The sequence below is a fragment of the Coregonus lavaretus genome (assembly GCF_964263955.1).
Source record: "Coregonus lavaretus genome assembly, contig: SUPER_9_unloc_1, whole genome shotgun sequence".
NCBI lineage: Eukaryota > Metazoa > Chordata > Actinopteri > Salmoniformes > Salmonidae > Coregonus > Coregonus lavaretus.
This window is the reverse complement of record NW_028167182.1, coordinates 322,906-338,864: the sequence shown is the minus strand read 5'-3', so window position 1 is coordinate 338,864 and position 15,959 is coordinate 322,906.

The window sequence follows — 15,959 nt, the reverse complement described above, 5'->3', positions numbered from 1 at the left end:
ATGAGCGCAGAAGGACGACAAGATAAGCGCAGAAGGACAACGTGGGATGACGACGAGATGAGCGCAGAAGGACAACGTGGGACGACGACGAGATGAGTGCAGAAGGACGACGAGATGAGCGCAGAAGGACAACGTGGGACGACGACGAGATGAGCGCAGAAGGACAACGTGGGACGACAACGAGATGAGCGCAGAAAAACGACGAGATGAGTGCGGAAGGACAACGTGGGATGACGACGAGATGAGCGCAGAAGGACGGCGAGATGAGCGCAGAAGGACAACGTGGGACGACGACGAGATGAGCGCAGAAGGACGACGAGATGAGCGTAGAAGGACAACGTGGGACGACAACGAGATGAGCGCAGAAGGACAACGTGGGATGACGACGAGATGAGCGCAGAAGGACAACGTGGGATAACGACGAGATGAGCGCAGAAGGACAACGTGGGATGACGACGAGATGAGCGCAGAAGGACAACGAGGGATGACGACGAGATGAGCGCAGAAGGACAACATGGGATAACGACGAGATGAGCGCAGAAGGACAACGTGGGATGACGGCGAGATGAGCGCAGAAGGACAACGTGGGATGACGACGAGATGAGAGCAGAAGGACAACGTGGGATAACAACGAAATGAGCGCAGAAGGACGACGAGATGAGCACAGAAGGATAACGTGGGACGAAGACGAGATGAGCGCAGAAGGACAACGTGGGACGACGACGAGATGAGCGCAGAAGGACAACGTGGGACGACGACGAGATGAGCGCAGAAGGACAACGTGGGATGACGACGAGTTGAGCACAGAAGGACGACGAGATGAGCACAGAAGGATAACGTGGGACGACGACGAGATGAGCGAAGAAGGACAACGTGGGACGACGACGAGATGAGCGCAGAAGGACAACGTGGGAAAACGATGAGATGAGCGCAGAAGGACAACGTGGGATGACGACGAGATGAGCGCAGAAGGACAACGTGGGATGACGACGAAATGAGCGCAGAAGGACGACGAGATGAGCACAGAAGGATAACGTGGGACGAAGACGAGATGAGCGCAGAAGGACAACGTGGGACGACGACGAGATGAGCGCAGAAGGACAACGTGGGACGACGACGAGATGAGCGCAGAAGGACAACGTGGGATGACGACGAGTTGAGCACAGAAAGACGACGAGATGAGCACAGAAGGATAACGTGGGACGACGACGAGATGAGCGCAGAAGGACAACGTGGGACGACGACGAGATGAGCGCAGAAGGACAACGTGGGAAGACGACGAGATGAGCGCAGAAGGAAAACGTGGGACGACGACGAGATGAGTGCAGAAGGACGACGAGATGAGCGCAGAAGGACAACGTGGGACAACGAGATGAGCGCGGAAGGACAACGTGGGACGACGACAAGATGAGCGCAGAAGGACAACGTGGGACGATGACGAGATGAGCGCAGAAGGACAACGTGGGACGACGACGAGATGAGCGCAGAAGAACGCCGAGATGAATGCAGAAGGTCAACGTGGGACGACGACGAGATGAGCGCAGAAGAACAACGTGGGACGACGACGAGATGAGCGCAGAAGGACAACCTGGGACGACGACGAGATGAGCGCAGAAGAACAACGAGATGAGCGCAGAAGGACAACGTGGGACGACTACGAGATGAGCGTGGAAGGACAACGTGGGACGACGACGAGATGAGCGCAGAAGGACAACGTGGGACGACGACGAGATGAGCGCAGAAACAACGTGGGACGACGACGAGATGAGCGCAGAAGGACAACGTGGGACGACGACGAGATGAGAGCAGAAGGACACCGTGGGACGACGACGAGATGAGCGCAGAAGGACGACGAGATAAGCGCAGAAGGACAACGTGGGATGACGACGAGATGAGCGCAGAAGGACAACGTGGGACGACGACGAGATGAGCGCAGAAGGACGACGAGATGAGCGCAGAAGGACAACGTGGGACGACGACGAGATGAGCGCAGAAGGACAACGTGGGACGGCGACGAGATGAGCGCAGAAGGACGACGAGATGAGCGCAGAAGGACAACGTTGGACGAAGACGAGATGAGCGCAGAAGGACAACGTGGGACGACGACGAGATGAGCGCAGAAGGACAACGTGGGACGACGACGAGATGAGCGCAGAAACAACGTGGGACGACGATGAGATGAGCGCAGAAGGACAACGTGGGACGACGATGAGATGAGCGCAGAAGGACGACGTGGGACGACGACGAGATGAGCGCAGAAGAACGCCGAGATGAATGCAGAAGGTCAACGTGGGACGACGACGAGATGAGCGCAGAAGAACAACGTGGGACGACGACGAGATGAGCGCAGAAGGACAACCTGGGACGACGACGAGATGAGCGCAGAAGAACGCCGAGATGAATGCAGAAGGTCAACGTGGGACGACGACGAGATGAGCGCAGAAGAACAACGTGGGACGACGACGAGATGAGCGCAGAAGGACAACCTGGGACGAAGACGAGATGAGCGCAGAAGAACAACGAGATGAGGGCAGAAGGACAACGTGGGACGACGATGAGATGAGCGTGGAAGGACAACGTGGGACGACGACGAGATGAGCGCAGAAGGACAACGTGGGATAACGACGAGATGAGCGCAGAAGGACAACGTGGGATGACGACGAGATGAGCGCAGAAGGACAACTTGGGATGACGACGAGATGAGCGCAGAAGGACGACGAGATGAGCACAGAAGGATAACGTGGGACGAAGACGAGATGAGCGCAGAAGGACAACGTGGGACGACGACGAGATGAGCGCAGAAGGACAACGTGGGACGACGACGAGATGAGCGCAGAAGGAAAACGGGGGACGACGACGAGATGAGCGCAGAAGAACGCCGAGATGAATGCAGAAGGTCAACGTGGGACGACGACGAGATGAGCGCAGAAGAACAACGTGGGACGACGACGAGATGAGCGCAGAAGGACAACCTGGGACGAAGACGAGATGAGCGCAGAAGAACAACGAGATGAGCGCAGAAGGACAACGTGGGACGACGATGAGATGAGCGTGGAAGGACAACGTGGGACGACGACGAGATGAGCGCAGAAGGACAACGTGGGACGACGACGAGATGAGCGCAGAAGGACAACTTGGGACGACGACGAGATGAGCGCAGAGGGATAACGTGGGACGACGACGAGATGAGCGCAGAAGGACGACGAGATAAGCGCAGAAGGACAACGTGGGATGACGACGAGATGAGCGCAGAAGGACAACGTGGGACGACGACGAGATGAGCGCAGAAGGACGACGAGATGAGCGCAGAAGGACAACGTGGGACGACGACGAGATGAGCGCAGAAGGACAACGTGGGACGACAACGAGATGAGCGCAGAAGGACGACGAGATGAGCGCAGAAGGACAACGTTGGACGACGACGAGATGAGCGCAGAAGGACAACGTGGGACGACGACGAGATGAGCGCAGAAGGACAACGTGGGACGACGACGAGATGAGCGCAGAAACAACGTGGGACGACGACGAGATGAGCGCAGAAGGACAACGTGGGACGACGACGAGATGAGCGCAGAAGGATAACGTGGGACGACGACGAGATGAGCGCAGAAGGACGACGAGATAAGCGCAGAAGGACAACGTGGGATGACGACGAGATGAGCGCAGAAGGACAACGTGGGACGACGACGAGATGAGCGCAGAAGGACGACGAGATGAGCGCAGAAGGACAACGTGGGACGACGACGAGATGAGCGCAGAAGGACAACGTGGGATAATAATAATAATAATAATAATAATAATAATATGCCATTTAGCAGACGCTTTTATCCAAAGCGACTTACAGTCATGCAAGCATACATTTTTTTGTGTATGGGTGGTCCCGGGGATCGAACCCACTACCTTTGCGTTTCAAGCGCCGTGCTCTACCAGCTGAGCTACAGAGGACCACAGATGAGCGCAGAAGGACGACGAGATGAGCGCAGAAGGACAACGTTGGATGACGACGAGATGAGCGCAGAAGGACAACGTGGGACGACGACGAGATGAGCGCAGAAGGACGACGAGATGAGCGCAGAAGGACAACGTGGGACGACGACGAGATGAGCGCAGAAGGACAACGTGGGACGGCGACGAGATGAGCGCAGAAGGACGACGAGATGAGCGCAGAAGGACAACGTTGGACGACGACGAGATGAGCGCAGAAGGACAACGTGGGACGACGACGAGATGAGCGCAGAAGGACAACGTGGGACGACGATGAGATGAGCGCAGAAGGACGACGAGATGAGCGCAGAAGGACAACGTGGGGAGACGACGAGATGAGCGCAGAAGGACAACGTGGGACGACGACGAGATGATCGCAGAAGAACGACGAGATGAATGCAGAAAGTCAACGAGGGACGATGACGAGATGAGCGCAGAAGAACAACGTGGGACGACAACGAGATGAGCGCAGAAGGACAACGTGGGACGACGACGAGATGAGCTCAGAAGATCAACGAGATGAGCGCAGAAGGACAACGTGGGACGACGACGAGATGAGCGCAGAAGGACAACGTGGGACGACGACGAGATGAGCGCAGAAGGACAACGTGGGACGACGACGAGATGAGCGCAGAAGGACAACTTGGGACGACGACGAGATGAGCGCAGAAGGACAACGTGGGACGACGACGAGATGAGCGCAGAAGGACAACGTGGGACGACGACGAGATGAGCGCAGAAGGATAACGTGGGACGACGACGAGATGAGCGCAGAAGGACGACGAGATGAGCGCAGAAGGACAACGTGGGACGACGACGAGATGAGCGCAGAAGGACAACGTGGGACGACAACGAGATGAGCGCAGAAGGACGACGAGATGAGTGCGGAAGGACAACGTGGGATGACGACGAGATGAGCGCAGAAGGACGACGAGATGAGCGCAGAAGGACAACGTGGGACGACAACGAGATGAGCGCAGAAGGACGACGAGATGAGCGCAGAAGGACAACGTTGGACGACGACGAGATGAGCGCAGAAGGACAACGTGGGACGACGACGAGATGAGCGCAGAAGGACAACGTGGGATAACGACGAGATGAGCGCAGAAGGACAACGTGGGACGACGACGAGATGAGCGCAGAAGGACAACGTGGGACGACGAGATGAGCGCAGAAGGACGACGAGATGAGCACAGAAGGATAACGTGGGACGAAGACGAGATGAGCGCAGAAGGACAACGTGGGACGACGACGAGATGAGCGCAGAAGGACAACGTGGGACGACGACGAGATGAGCGCAGAAGGAAAACGGGGGACGACGACGAGATGAGCGCAGAAGAACGCCGAGATGAATGCAGAAAGTCAACGTGGGATGACGACGAGATGAGCGCAGAAGAACAACGTGGGACGACGACGAGATGAGCGCAGAAGGACAACCTGGGACGAAGACGAGATGAGCGCAGAAGAACAACGAGATGAGCGCAGAAGGACAACGTGGGACGACGATGAGATGAGCGTGGAAGGACAATGTGGGACGACGACGAGATGAGCGCAGAAGGACAACGTGGGACGACGACGAGATGAGCGCAGAAGGACAACGTGGGACGACGACGAGATGAGCGCAGAAGGATAACGTGGGACGACGACGAGATGAGCGCAGAAGGACGACGAGATAAGCGCAGAAGGACAACGTGGGATGACGACGAGATGAGCGCAGAAGGACAACGTGGGACGACGACGAGATGAGCGCAGAAGGACGACGAGATGAGCGCAGAAGGACAACGTGGGACGACGACGAGATGAGCGCAGAAGGACAACGTGGGATGACGACGAGATGAGCGCAGAAGGACAACGTGGGACGACGACGAGATGAGCGCAGAAGGACGACGAGATGAGCGCAGAAGGACAACGTGGGACGACGACGAGATGAGCGCAGAAGGACAACGTGGGACGGCGACGAGATGAGCGCAGAAGGACGACGAGATGAGCGCAGAAGGACAACGTTGGACGACGACGAGATGAGCGCAGAAGGACAACGTGGGACGACGACGAGATGAGCGCAGAAGGACAACGTGGGACGACGATGAGATGAGCGCAGAAGGACGACGAGATGAGCGCAGAAGGACAACGTGGGACGACGACGAGATGAGCGCAGAAGGACAACGTGGGACGACAACGAGATGATCGCAGAAGAACGACGAGATGAATGCAGAAAGTCAACGAGGGACGATGACGAGATGAGCGCAGAAGAACAACGTGGGACGACAACGAGATGAGCGCAGAAGGACAACGTGGGACGACGACGAGATGAGCTCAGAAGATCAACGAGATGAGCGCAGAAGGACAACGTGGGACGACGACGAGATGAGCGCAGAAGGACAACGTGGGACGACGACGAGATGAGCGCAGAAGGACAACGTGGGACGACGACGAGATGAGCGCAGAAGGACAACGTGGGACGACGACGAGATGAGCGCAGAAGGACAACTTGGGACGACGACGAGATGAGCGCAGAAGGACAACGTGGGACGGCGACGAGATGAGCGCAGAAGGATAACGTGGGACGACGACGAGATGAGCGCAGAAGGACGACGAGATGAGCGCAGAAGGACAACGTGGGACGACGACGAGATGAGCGCAGAAGGACAACGTGGGACGACAACGAGATGAGCGCAGAAGGACGACGAGATGAGTGCGGAAGGACAACGTGGGATGACGACGAGATGAGCGCAGAAGGACGACGAGATGAGCGCAGAAGGACAACGTGGGACGACGACGAGATGAGCGCAGAAGGACGACGAGATGAGCGTAGAAGGACAACGTGGGACGACGACGAGATGAGCGCAGAAGGACAACGTGGGAAGACGACGAGATGAGCGCAGAAGGACAACGTGGGATAACGACGAGATGAGCGCAGAAGGACAACGTGGGATGACGACGAGATGAGCGCAGAAGGACAACGTGGGATGACGACGAGATGAGCGCAGAAGGACGACGAGATGAGCACAGAAGGATAACGTGGGACGAAGACGAGATGAGCGCAGAAGGACAACGTGGGACGACGACGAGATGAGCGCAGAAGGACAACGTGGGACGACGACGAGATGAGCGCAGAAGGACAACGTGGGACGACGACGAGATGAGCGCAGAAGGACAACGTGGGACGACGACGAGATGAGCGCAGAAGGACAACTTGGGACGACGACGAGATGAGCGCAGAAGGACAACGTGGGACGACGACGAGATGAGCGCAGAAGGACAACGTGGGACGACGACGAGATGAGCGCAGAAGGATAACGTGGGACGACGACGAGATGAGCGCAGAAGGACGACGAGATGAGCGCAGAAGGACAACGTGGGACGACGACGAGATGAGCGCAGAAGGACAACGTGGGACGACAACGAGATGAGCGCAGAAGGACGACGAGATGAGTGCGGAAGGACAACGTGGGATGACGACGAGATGAGCGCAGAAGGACGACGAGATGAGCGCAGAAGGACAACGTGGGACGACAACGAGATGAGCGCAGAAGGACGACGAGATGAGCGCAGAAGGACAACGTTGGACGACGACGAGATGAGCGCAGAAGGACAACGTGGGACGACGACGAGATGAGCGCAGAAGGACAACGTGGGATAACGACGAGATGAGCGCAGAAGGACAACGTGGGACGACGACGAGATGAGCGCAGAAGGACAACGTGGGACGACGAGATGAGCGCAGAAGGACGACGAGATGAGCACAGAAGGATAACGTGGGACGAAGACGAGATGAGCGCAGAAGGACAACGTGGGACGACGACGAGATGAGCGCAGAAGGACAACGTGGGACGACGACGAGATGAGCGCAGAAGGAAAACGGGGGACGACGACGAGATGAGCGCAGAAGAACGCCGAGATGAATGCAGAAGGTCAACGTGGGATGACGACGAGATGAGCGCAGAAGAACAACGTGGGACGACGACGAGATGAGTGCAGAAGGACAACCTGGGACGAAGACGAGATGAGCGCAGAAGAACAACGAGATGAGCGCAGAAGGACAACGTGGGACGACGATGAGATGAGCGTGGAAGGACAATGTGGGACGACGACGAGATGAGCGCAGAAGGACAACGTGGGACGACGACGAGATGAGCGCAGAAGGACAACGTGGGACGACGACGAGATGAGCGCAGAAGGATAACGTGGGACGACGACGAGATGAGCGCAGAAGGACGACGAGATAAGCGCAGAAGGACAACGTGGGATGACGACGAGATGAGCGCAGAAGGACAACGTGGGACGACGACGAGATGAGCGCAGAAGGACGACGAGATGAGCGCAGAAGGACAACGTGGGACGACGACGAGATGAGCGCAGAAGGACAACGTGGGATGACGACGAGATGAGCGCAGAAGGACAACGTGGGACGACGACGAGATGAGCGCAGAAGGACGACGAGATGAGCGCAGAAGGACAACGTGGGACGACGACGAGATGAGCGCAGAAGGACAACGTGGGACGGCGACGAGATGAGCGCAGAAGGACGACGAGATGAGCGCAGAAGGACAACGTTGGACGACGACGAGATGAGCGCAGAAGGACAACGTGGGACGACGACGAGATGAGCGCAGAAGGACAACGTGGGACGACGATGAGATGAGCGCAGAAGGACGACGAGATGAGCGCAGAAGGACAACGTGGGACGACGACGAGATGAGCGCAGAAGGACAACGTGGGACGACAACGAGATGATCGCAGAAGAACGACGAGATGAATGCAGAAAGTCAACGAGGGACGATGACGAGATGAGCGCAGAAGAACAACGTGGGACGACAACGAGATGAGCGCAGAAGGACAACGTGGGACGACGACGAGATGAGCTCAGAAGATCAACGAGATGAGCGCAGAAGGACAACGTGGGACGACGACGAGATGAGCGCAGAAGGACAACGTGGGACGACGACGAGATGAGCGCAGAAGGACAACGTGGGACGACGACGAGATGAGCGCAGAAGGACAACGTGGGACGACGACGAGATGAGCGCAGAAGGACAACTTGGGACGACGACGAGATGAGCGCAGAAGGACAAGGTGGGACGGCGACGAGATGAGCGCAGAAGGATAACGTGGGACGACGACGAGATGAGCGCAGAAGGACGACGAGATGAGCGCAGAAGGACAACGTGGGACGACGACGAGATGAGCGCAGAAGGACAACGTGGGACGACAACGAGATGAGCGCAGAAGGACGACGAGATGAGTGCGGAAGGACAACGTGGGATGACGACGAGATGAGCGCAGAAGGACGACGAGATGAGCGCAGAAGGACAACGTGGGACGACGACGAGATGAGCGCAGAAGGACAACGTGGGACGACGAGATGAGCGCAGAAGGACAACGTGGGACGACGACGAGATGAGCGCAGAAGGACGACGAGATGAGCGCAGAAGGACAACGTGGGACGACAACGAGATGAGCGCAGAAGGACGACGAGATGAGCGCAGAAGGACAACGTTGGACGACGACGAGATGAGCGCAGAAGGACAACGTGGGACGACGACGAGATGAGCGCAGAAGGACAACGTGGGATAACGACGAGATGAGCGCAGAAGGACAACGTGGGACGACGACGAGATGAGCGCAGAAGGACAACGTGGGACGACGAGATGAGCGCAGAAGGACGACGAGATGAGCACAGAAGGATAACGTGGGACGAAGACGAGATGAGCGCAGAAGGACAACGTGGGACGACGACGAGATGAGCGCAGAAGGACAACGTGGGACGACGACGAGATGAGCGCAGAAGGAAAACGGGGGACGACGACGAGATGAGCGCAGAAGAACGCCGAGATGAATGCAGAAGGTCAACGTGGGATGACGACGAGATGAGCGCAGAAGAACAACGTGGGACGACGACGAGATGAGCGCAGAAGGACAACCTGGGACGAAGACGAGATGAGCGCAGAAGAACAACGAGATGAGCGCAGAAGGACAACGTGGGACGACGATGAGATGAGCGTGGAAGGACAATGTGGGACGACGACGAGATGAGCGCAGAAGGACAACGTGGGACGACGACGAGATGAGCGCAGAAGGACAACGTGGGACGACGACGAGATGAGCGCAGAAGGATAACGTGGGACGACGACGAGATGAGCGCAGAAGGACGACGAGATAAGCGCAGAAGGACAACGTGGGATGACGACGAGATGAGCGCAGAAGGACAACGTGGGACGACGACGAGATGAGCGCAGAAGGACGACGAGATGAGCGCAGAAGGACAACGTGGGACGACGACGAGATGAGCGCAGAAGGACAACGTGGGATGACGACGAGATGAGCGCAGAAGGACAACGTGGGACGACGACGAGATGAGCGCAGAAGGACGACGAGATGAGCGCAGAAGGACAACGTGGGACGACGACGAGATGAGCGCAGAAGGACAACGTGGGACGGCGACGAGATGAGCGCAGAAGGACGACGAGATGAGCGCAGAAGGACAACGTTGGACGACGACGAGATGAGCGCAGAAGGACAACGTGGGACGACGACGAGATGAGCGCAGAAGGACAACGTGGGACGACGATGAGATGAGCGCAGAAGGACGACGAGATGAGCGCAGAAGGACAACGTGGGACGACGACGAGATGAGCGCAGAAGGACAACGTGGGACGACAACGAGATGATCGCAGAAGAACGACGAGATGAATGCAGAAAGTCAACGAGGGACGATGACGAGATGAGCGCAGAAGAACAACGTGGGACGACAACGAGATGAGCGCAGAAGGACAACGTGGGACGACGACGAGATGAGCTCAGAAGATCAACGAGATGAGCGCAGAAGGACAACGTGGGACGACGACGAGATGAGCGCAGAAGGACAACGTGGGACGACGACGAGATGAGCGCAGAAGGACAACGTGGGACGACGACGAGATGAGCGCAGAAGGACAACGTGGGACGACGACGAGATGAGCGCAGAAGGACAACTTGGGACGACGACGAGATGAGCGCAGAAGGACAACGTGGGACGGCGACGAGATGAGCGCAGAAGGATAACGTGGGACGACGACGAGATGAGCGCAGAAGGACGACGAGATGAGCGCAGAAGGACAACGTGGGACGACGACGAGATGAGCGCAGAAGGACAACGTGGGACGACAACGAGATGAGCGCAGAAGGACGACGAGATGAGTGCGGAAGGACAACGTGGGATGACGACGAGATGAGCGCAGAAGGACGACGAGATGAGCGCAGAAGGACAACGTGGGACGACGACGAGATGAGCGCAGAAGGACGACGAGATGAGCGTAGAAGGACAACGTGGGACGACGACGAGATGAGCGCAGAAGGACAACGTGGGAAGACGACGAGATGAGCGCAGAAGGACAACGTGGGATAACGACGAGATGAGCGCAGAAGGACAACGTGGGATGACGACGAGATGAGCGCAGAAGGACAACGTGGGATGACGACGAGATGAGCGCAGAAGGACGACGAGATGAGCACAGAAGGATAACGTGGGACGAAGACGAGATGAGCGCAGAAGGACAACGTGGGACGACGACGAGATGAGCGCAGAAGGACAACGTGGGACGACGACGAGATGAGCGCAGAAGGACAACGTGGGACGACGACGAGATGAGCGCAGAAGGACAACGTGGGACGACGACGAGATGAGCGCAGAAGGACAACTTGGGACGACGACGAGATGAGCGCAGAAGGACAACGTGGGTCGACGACGAGATGAGCGCAGAAGGACAACGTGGGACGACGACGAGATGAGCGCAGAAGGATAACGTGGGACGACGACGAGATGAGCGCAGAAGGACGACGAGATGAGCGCAGAAGGACAACGTGGGACGACGACGAGATGAGCGCAGAAGGACAACGTGGGACGACAACGAGATGAGCGCAGAAGGACGACGAGATGAGTGCGGAAGGACAACGTGGGATGACGACGAGATGAGCGCAGAAGGACGACGAGATGAGCGCAGAAGGACAACGTGGGACGACAACGAGATGAGCGCAGAAGGACGACGAGATGAGCGCAGAAGGACAACGTTGGACGACGACGAGATGAGCGCAGAAGGACAACGTGGGACGACGACGAGATGAGCGCAGAAGGACAACGTGGGATAACGACGAGATGAGCGCAGAAGGACAACGTGGGACGACGACGAGATGAGCGCAGAAGGACAACGTGGGACGACGAGATGAGCGCAGAAGGACGACGAGATGAGCACAGAAGGATAACGTGGGACGAAGACGAGATGAGCGCAGAAGGACAACGTGGGACGACGACGAGATGAGCGCAGAAGGACAACGTGGGACGACGACGAGATGAGCGCAGAAGGAAAACGGGGGACGACGACGAGATGAGCGCAGAAGAACGCCGAGATGAATGCAGAAGGTCAACGTGGGATGACGACGAGATGAGCGCAGAAGAACAACGTGGGACGACGACGAGATGAGCGCAGAAGGACAACCTGGGACGAAGACGAGATGAGCGCAGAAGAACAACGAGATGAGCGCAGAAGGACAACGTGGGACGACGATGAGATGAGCGTGAAAGGACAATGTGGGACGACGACGAGATGAGCGCAGAAGGACAACGTGGGACGACGACGAGATGAGCGCAGAAGGACAACGTGGGACGACGACGAGATGAGCGCAGAAGGATAACGTGGGACGACGACGAGATGAGCGCAGAAGGACGACGAGATAAGCGCAGAAGGACAACGTGGGATGACGACGAGATGAGCGCAGAAGGACAACGTGGGACGACGACGAGATGAGCGCAGAAGGACGACGAGATGAGCGCAGAAGGACAACGTGGGACGACGACGAGATGAGCGCAGAAGGACAACGTGGGATGACGACGAGATGAGCGCAGAAGGACAACGTGGGACGACGACGAGATGAGCGCAGAAGGACGACGAGATGAGCGCAGAAGGACAACGTGGGACGACGACGAGATGAGCGCAGAAGGACAACGTGGGACGGCGACGAGATGAGCGCAGAAGGACGACGAGATGAGCGCAGAAGGACAACGTTGGACGACGACGAGATGAGCGCAGAAGGACAACGTGGGACGACGACGAGATGAGCGCAGAAGGACAACGTGGGACGACGATGAGATGAGCGCAGAAGGACGACGAGATGAGCGCAGAAGGACAACGTGGGACGACGACGAGATGAGCGCAGAAGGACAACGTGGGACGACAACGAGATGATCGCAGAAGAACGACGAGATGAATGCAGAAAGTCAACGAGGGACGATGACGAGATGAGCGCAGAAGAACAACGTGGGACGACAACGAGATGAGCGCAGAAGGACAACGTGGGACGACGACGAGATGAGCTCAGAAGATCAACGAGATGAGCGCAGAAGGACAACGTGGGACGACGACGAGATGAGCGCAGAAGGACAACGTGGGACGACGACGAGATGAGCGCAGAAGGACAACGTGGGACGACGACGAGATGAGCGCAGAAGGACAACGTGGGACGACGACGAGATGAGCGCAGAAGGACAACTTGGGACGACGACGAGATGAGCGCAGAAGGACAACGTGGGACGGCGACGAGATGAGCGCAGAAGGATAACGTGGGACGACGACGAGATGAGCGCAGAAGGACGACGAGATGAGCGCAGAAGGACAACGTGGGACGACGACGAGATGAGCGCAGAAGGACAACGTGGGACGACAACGAGATGAGCGCAGAAGGACGACGAGATGAGTGCGGAAGGACAACGTGGGATGACGACGAGATGAGCGCAGAAGGACGACGAGATGAGCGCAGAAGGACAACGTGGGACGACGACGAGATGAGCGCAGAAGGACGACGAGATGAGCGTAGAAGGACAACGTGGGACGACGACGAGATGAGCGCAGAAGGACAACGAGGGAAGACGACGAGATGAGCGCAGAAGGACAACGTGGGATAACGACGAGATGAGCGCAGAAGGACAACGTGGGATGACGACGAGATGAGCGCAGAAGGACAACGTGGGATGACGACGAGATGAGCGCAGAAGGACGACGAGATGAGCACAGAAGGATAACGTGGGACGAAGACGAGATGAGCGCAGAAGGACAACGTGGGACGACGACGAGATGAGCGCCGAAGGACAACGTGGGACGACGACGAGATGAGCGCAGAAGGAAAACGGGGGACGACGACGAGATGAGCGCAGAAGAACGCCGAGATGAATGCAGAAGGTCAACGTGGGATGACGACGAGATGAGCGCAGAAGAACAACGTGGGACGACGACGAGATGAGCGCAGAAGGACAACCTGGGACGAAGACGAGATGAGCGCAGAAGAACAACGAGATGAGCGCAGAAGGACAACGTGGGACGACGATGAGATGAGCGTGGAAGGACAATGTGGGACGACGACGAGATGAGCGCAGAAGGACAACGTGGGACGACGACGAGATGAGCGCAGAAGGATAACGTGGGACGACGACGAGATGAGCGCAGAAGGACGACGAGATAAGCGCAGAAGGACAACGTGGGATGACGACGAGATGAGCGCAGAAGGACAACGTGGGACGACGACGAGATGAGCGCAGAAGGACGACGAGATGAGCGCAGAAGGACAACGTGGGACGACGACGAGATGAGCGCAGAAACAACGTGGGACGACGACGAGATGAGCGCAGAAGGACAACGTGGGACGACGACGATATGAGCGCAGAAGGATAACGTGGGACGACGACGAGATGAGCGCAGAAGGACGACGAGATAAGCGCAGAAGGACAACGTGGGATGACGACGAGATGAGCGCAGAAGGACAACGTGGGACGACGACGAGATGAGCGCAGAAGGACGACGAGATGAGCGCAGAAGGACAACGTGGGACGACGACGAGATGAGCGCAGAAGGACAACGTGGGATGACGACGAGATGAGCGCAGAAGGACAACGTGGGACGACGACGAGATGAGCGCAGAAGGACGACGAGATGAGCGCAGAAGGACAACGTGGGACGACGACGAGATGAGCGCAGAAGGACAACGTGGGACGGCGACGAGATGAGCGCAGAAGGACGACGAGATGAGCGCAGAAGGACAACGTTGGACGACGACGAGATGAGCGCAGAAGGACAACGTGGGACGACGACGAGATGAGCGCAGAAGGACAACGTGGGACGACGTCGTCCTTCTGCGCTCATCTCGTCGTCATCCCACGTTGTCCTTCTGCGCTCATCTCGTCGTCATCCCACGTTGTCCTTCTGCGCTCATCTCGTCGTCATCCCACGTTGTCCTTCTGCGCTCATCTCGTCGTCATCCCACGTTGTCCTTCTGCGCTCATCTCGTCGTCATCCCACGTTGTCCTTCTGCGCTCATCTCGTCGTTATCCCACGTTGTCCTTCTGCGCTCATCTCGTCGTCATCCCACGTTGTCCTTCTGCGCTCATCTCGTCGTTATCCCACGTTGTCCTTCTGCGCTCATCTCGTCGTCATCCCACGTTGTCCTTCTGCGCTCATCTCGTCGTCGTCCCACGTTGTCGCAGTTGAGCGCAGAAGGACAACGTGGGACGACGACGAGATGAGCGCAGAAGGACAACGTGGGACGACGATGAGATGAGCGCAGAAGGACGACGAGATGAGCGCAGAAGGACAACGTGGGACGACGACGAGATGAGCGCAGAAGGACAACGTGGGACGACGACGAGATGATCACAGAAGAACGACGAGATGAATGCAGAAGGTCAACGTGGGACGATGACGAGATGAGCGCAGAAGAACAACGTGGGACGACAACGAGATGAGCGCAGAAGGACAACGTGGGACGACGACGAGATGAGCGCAGAAGATCAACGAGATGAGCGCAGAAGGACAACGTGGGACGACGACGAGATGAGCGCAGAAGGACAACGTGGGACGACGACGAGATGAGTGCAGAAGGACAACGTGGGACGACGACGAGATGAGCGCAGAAGGACAACTTTGGACGACGACGAGATGAGCGCAGAAGGACGA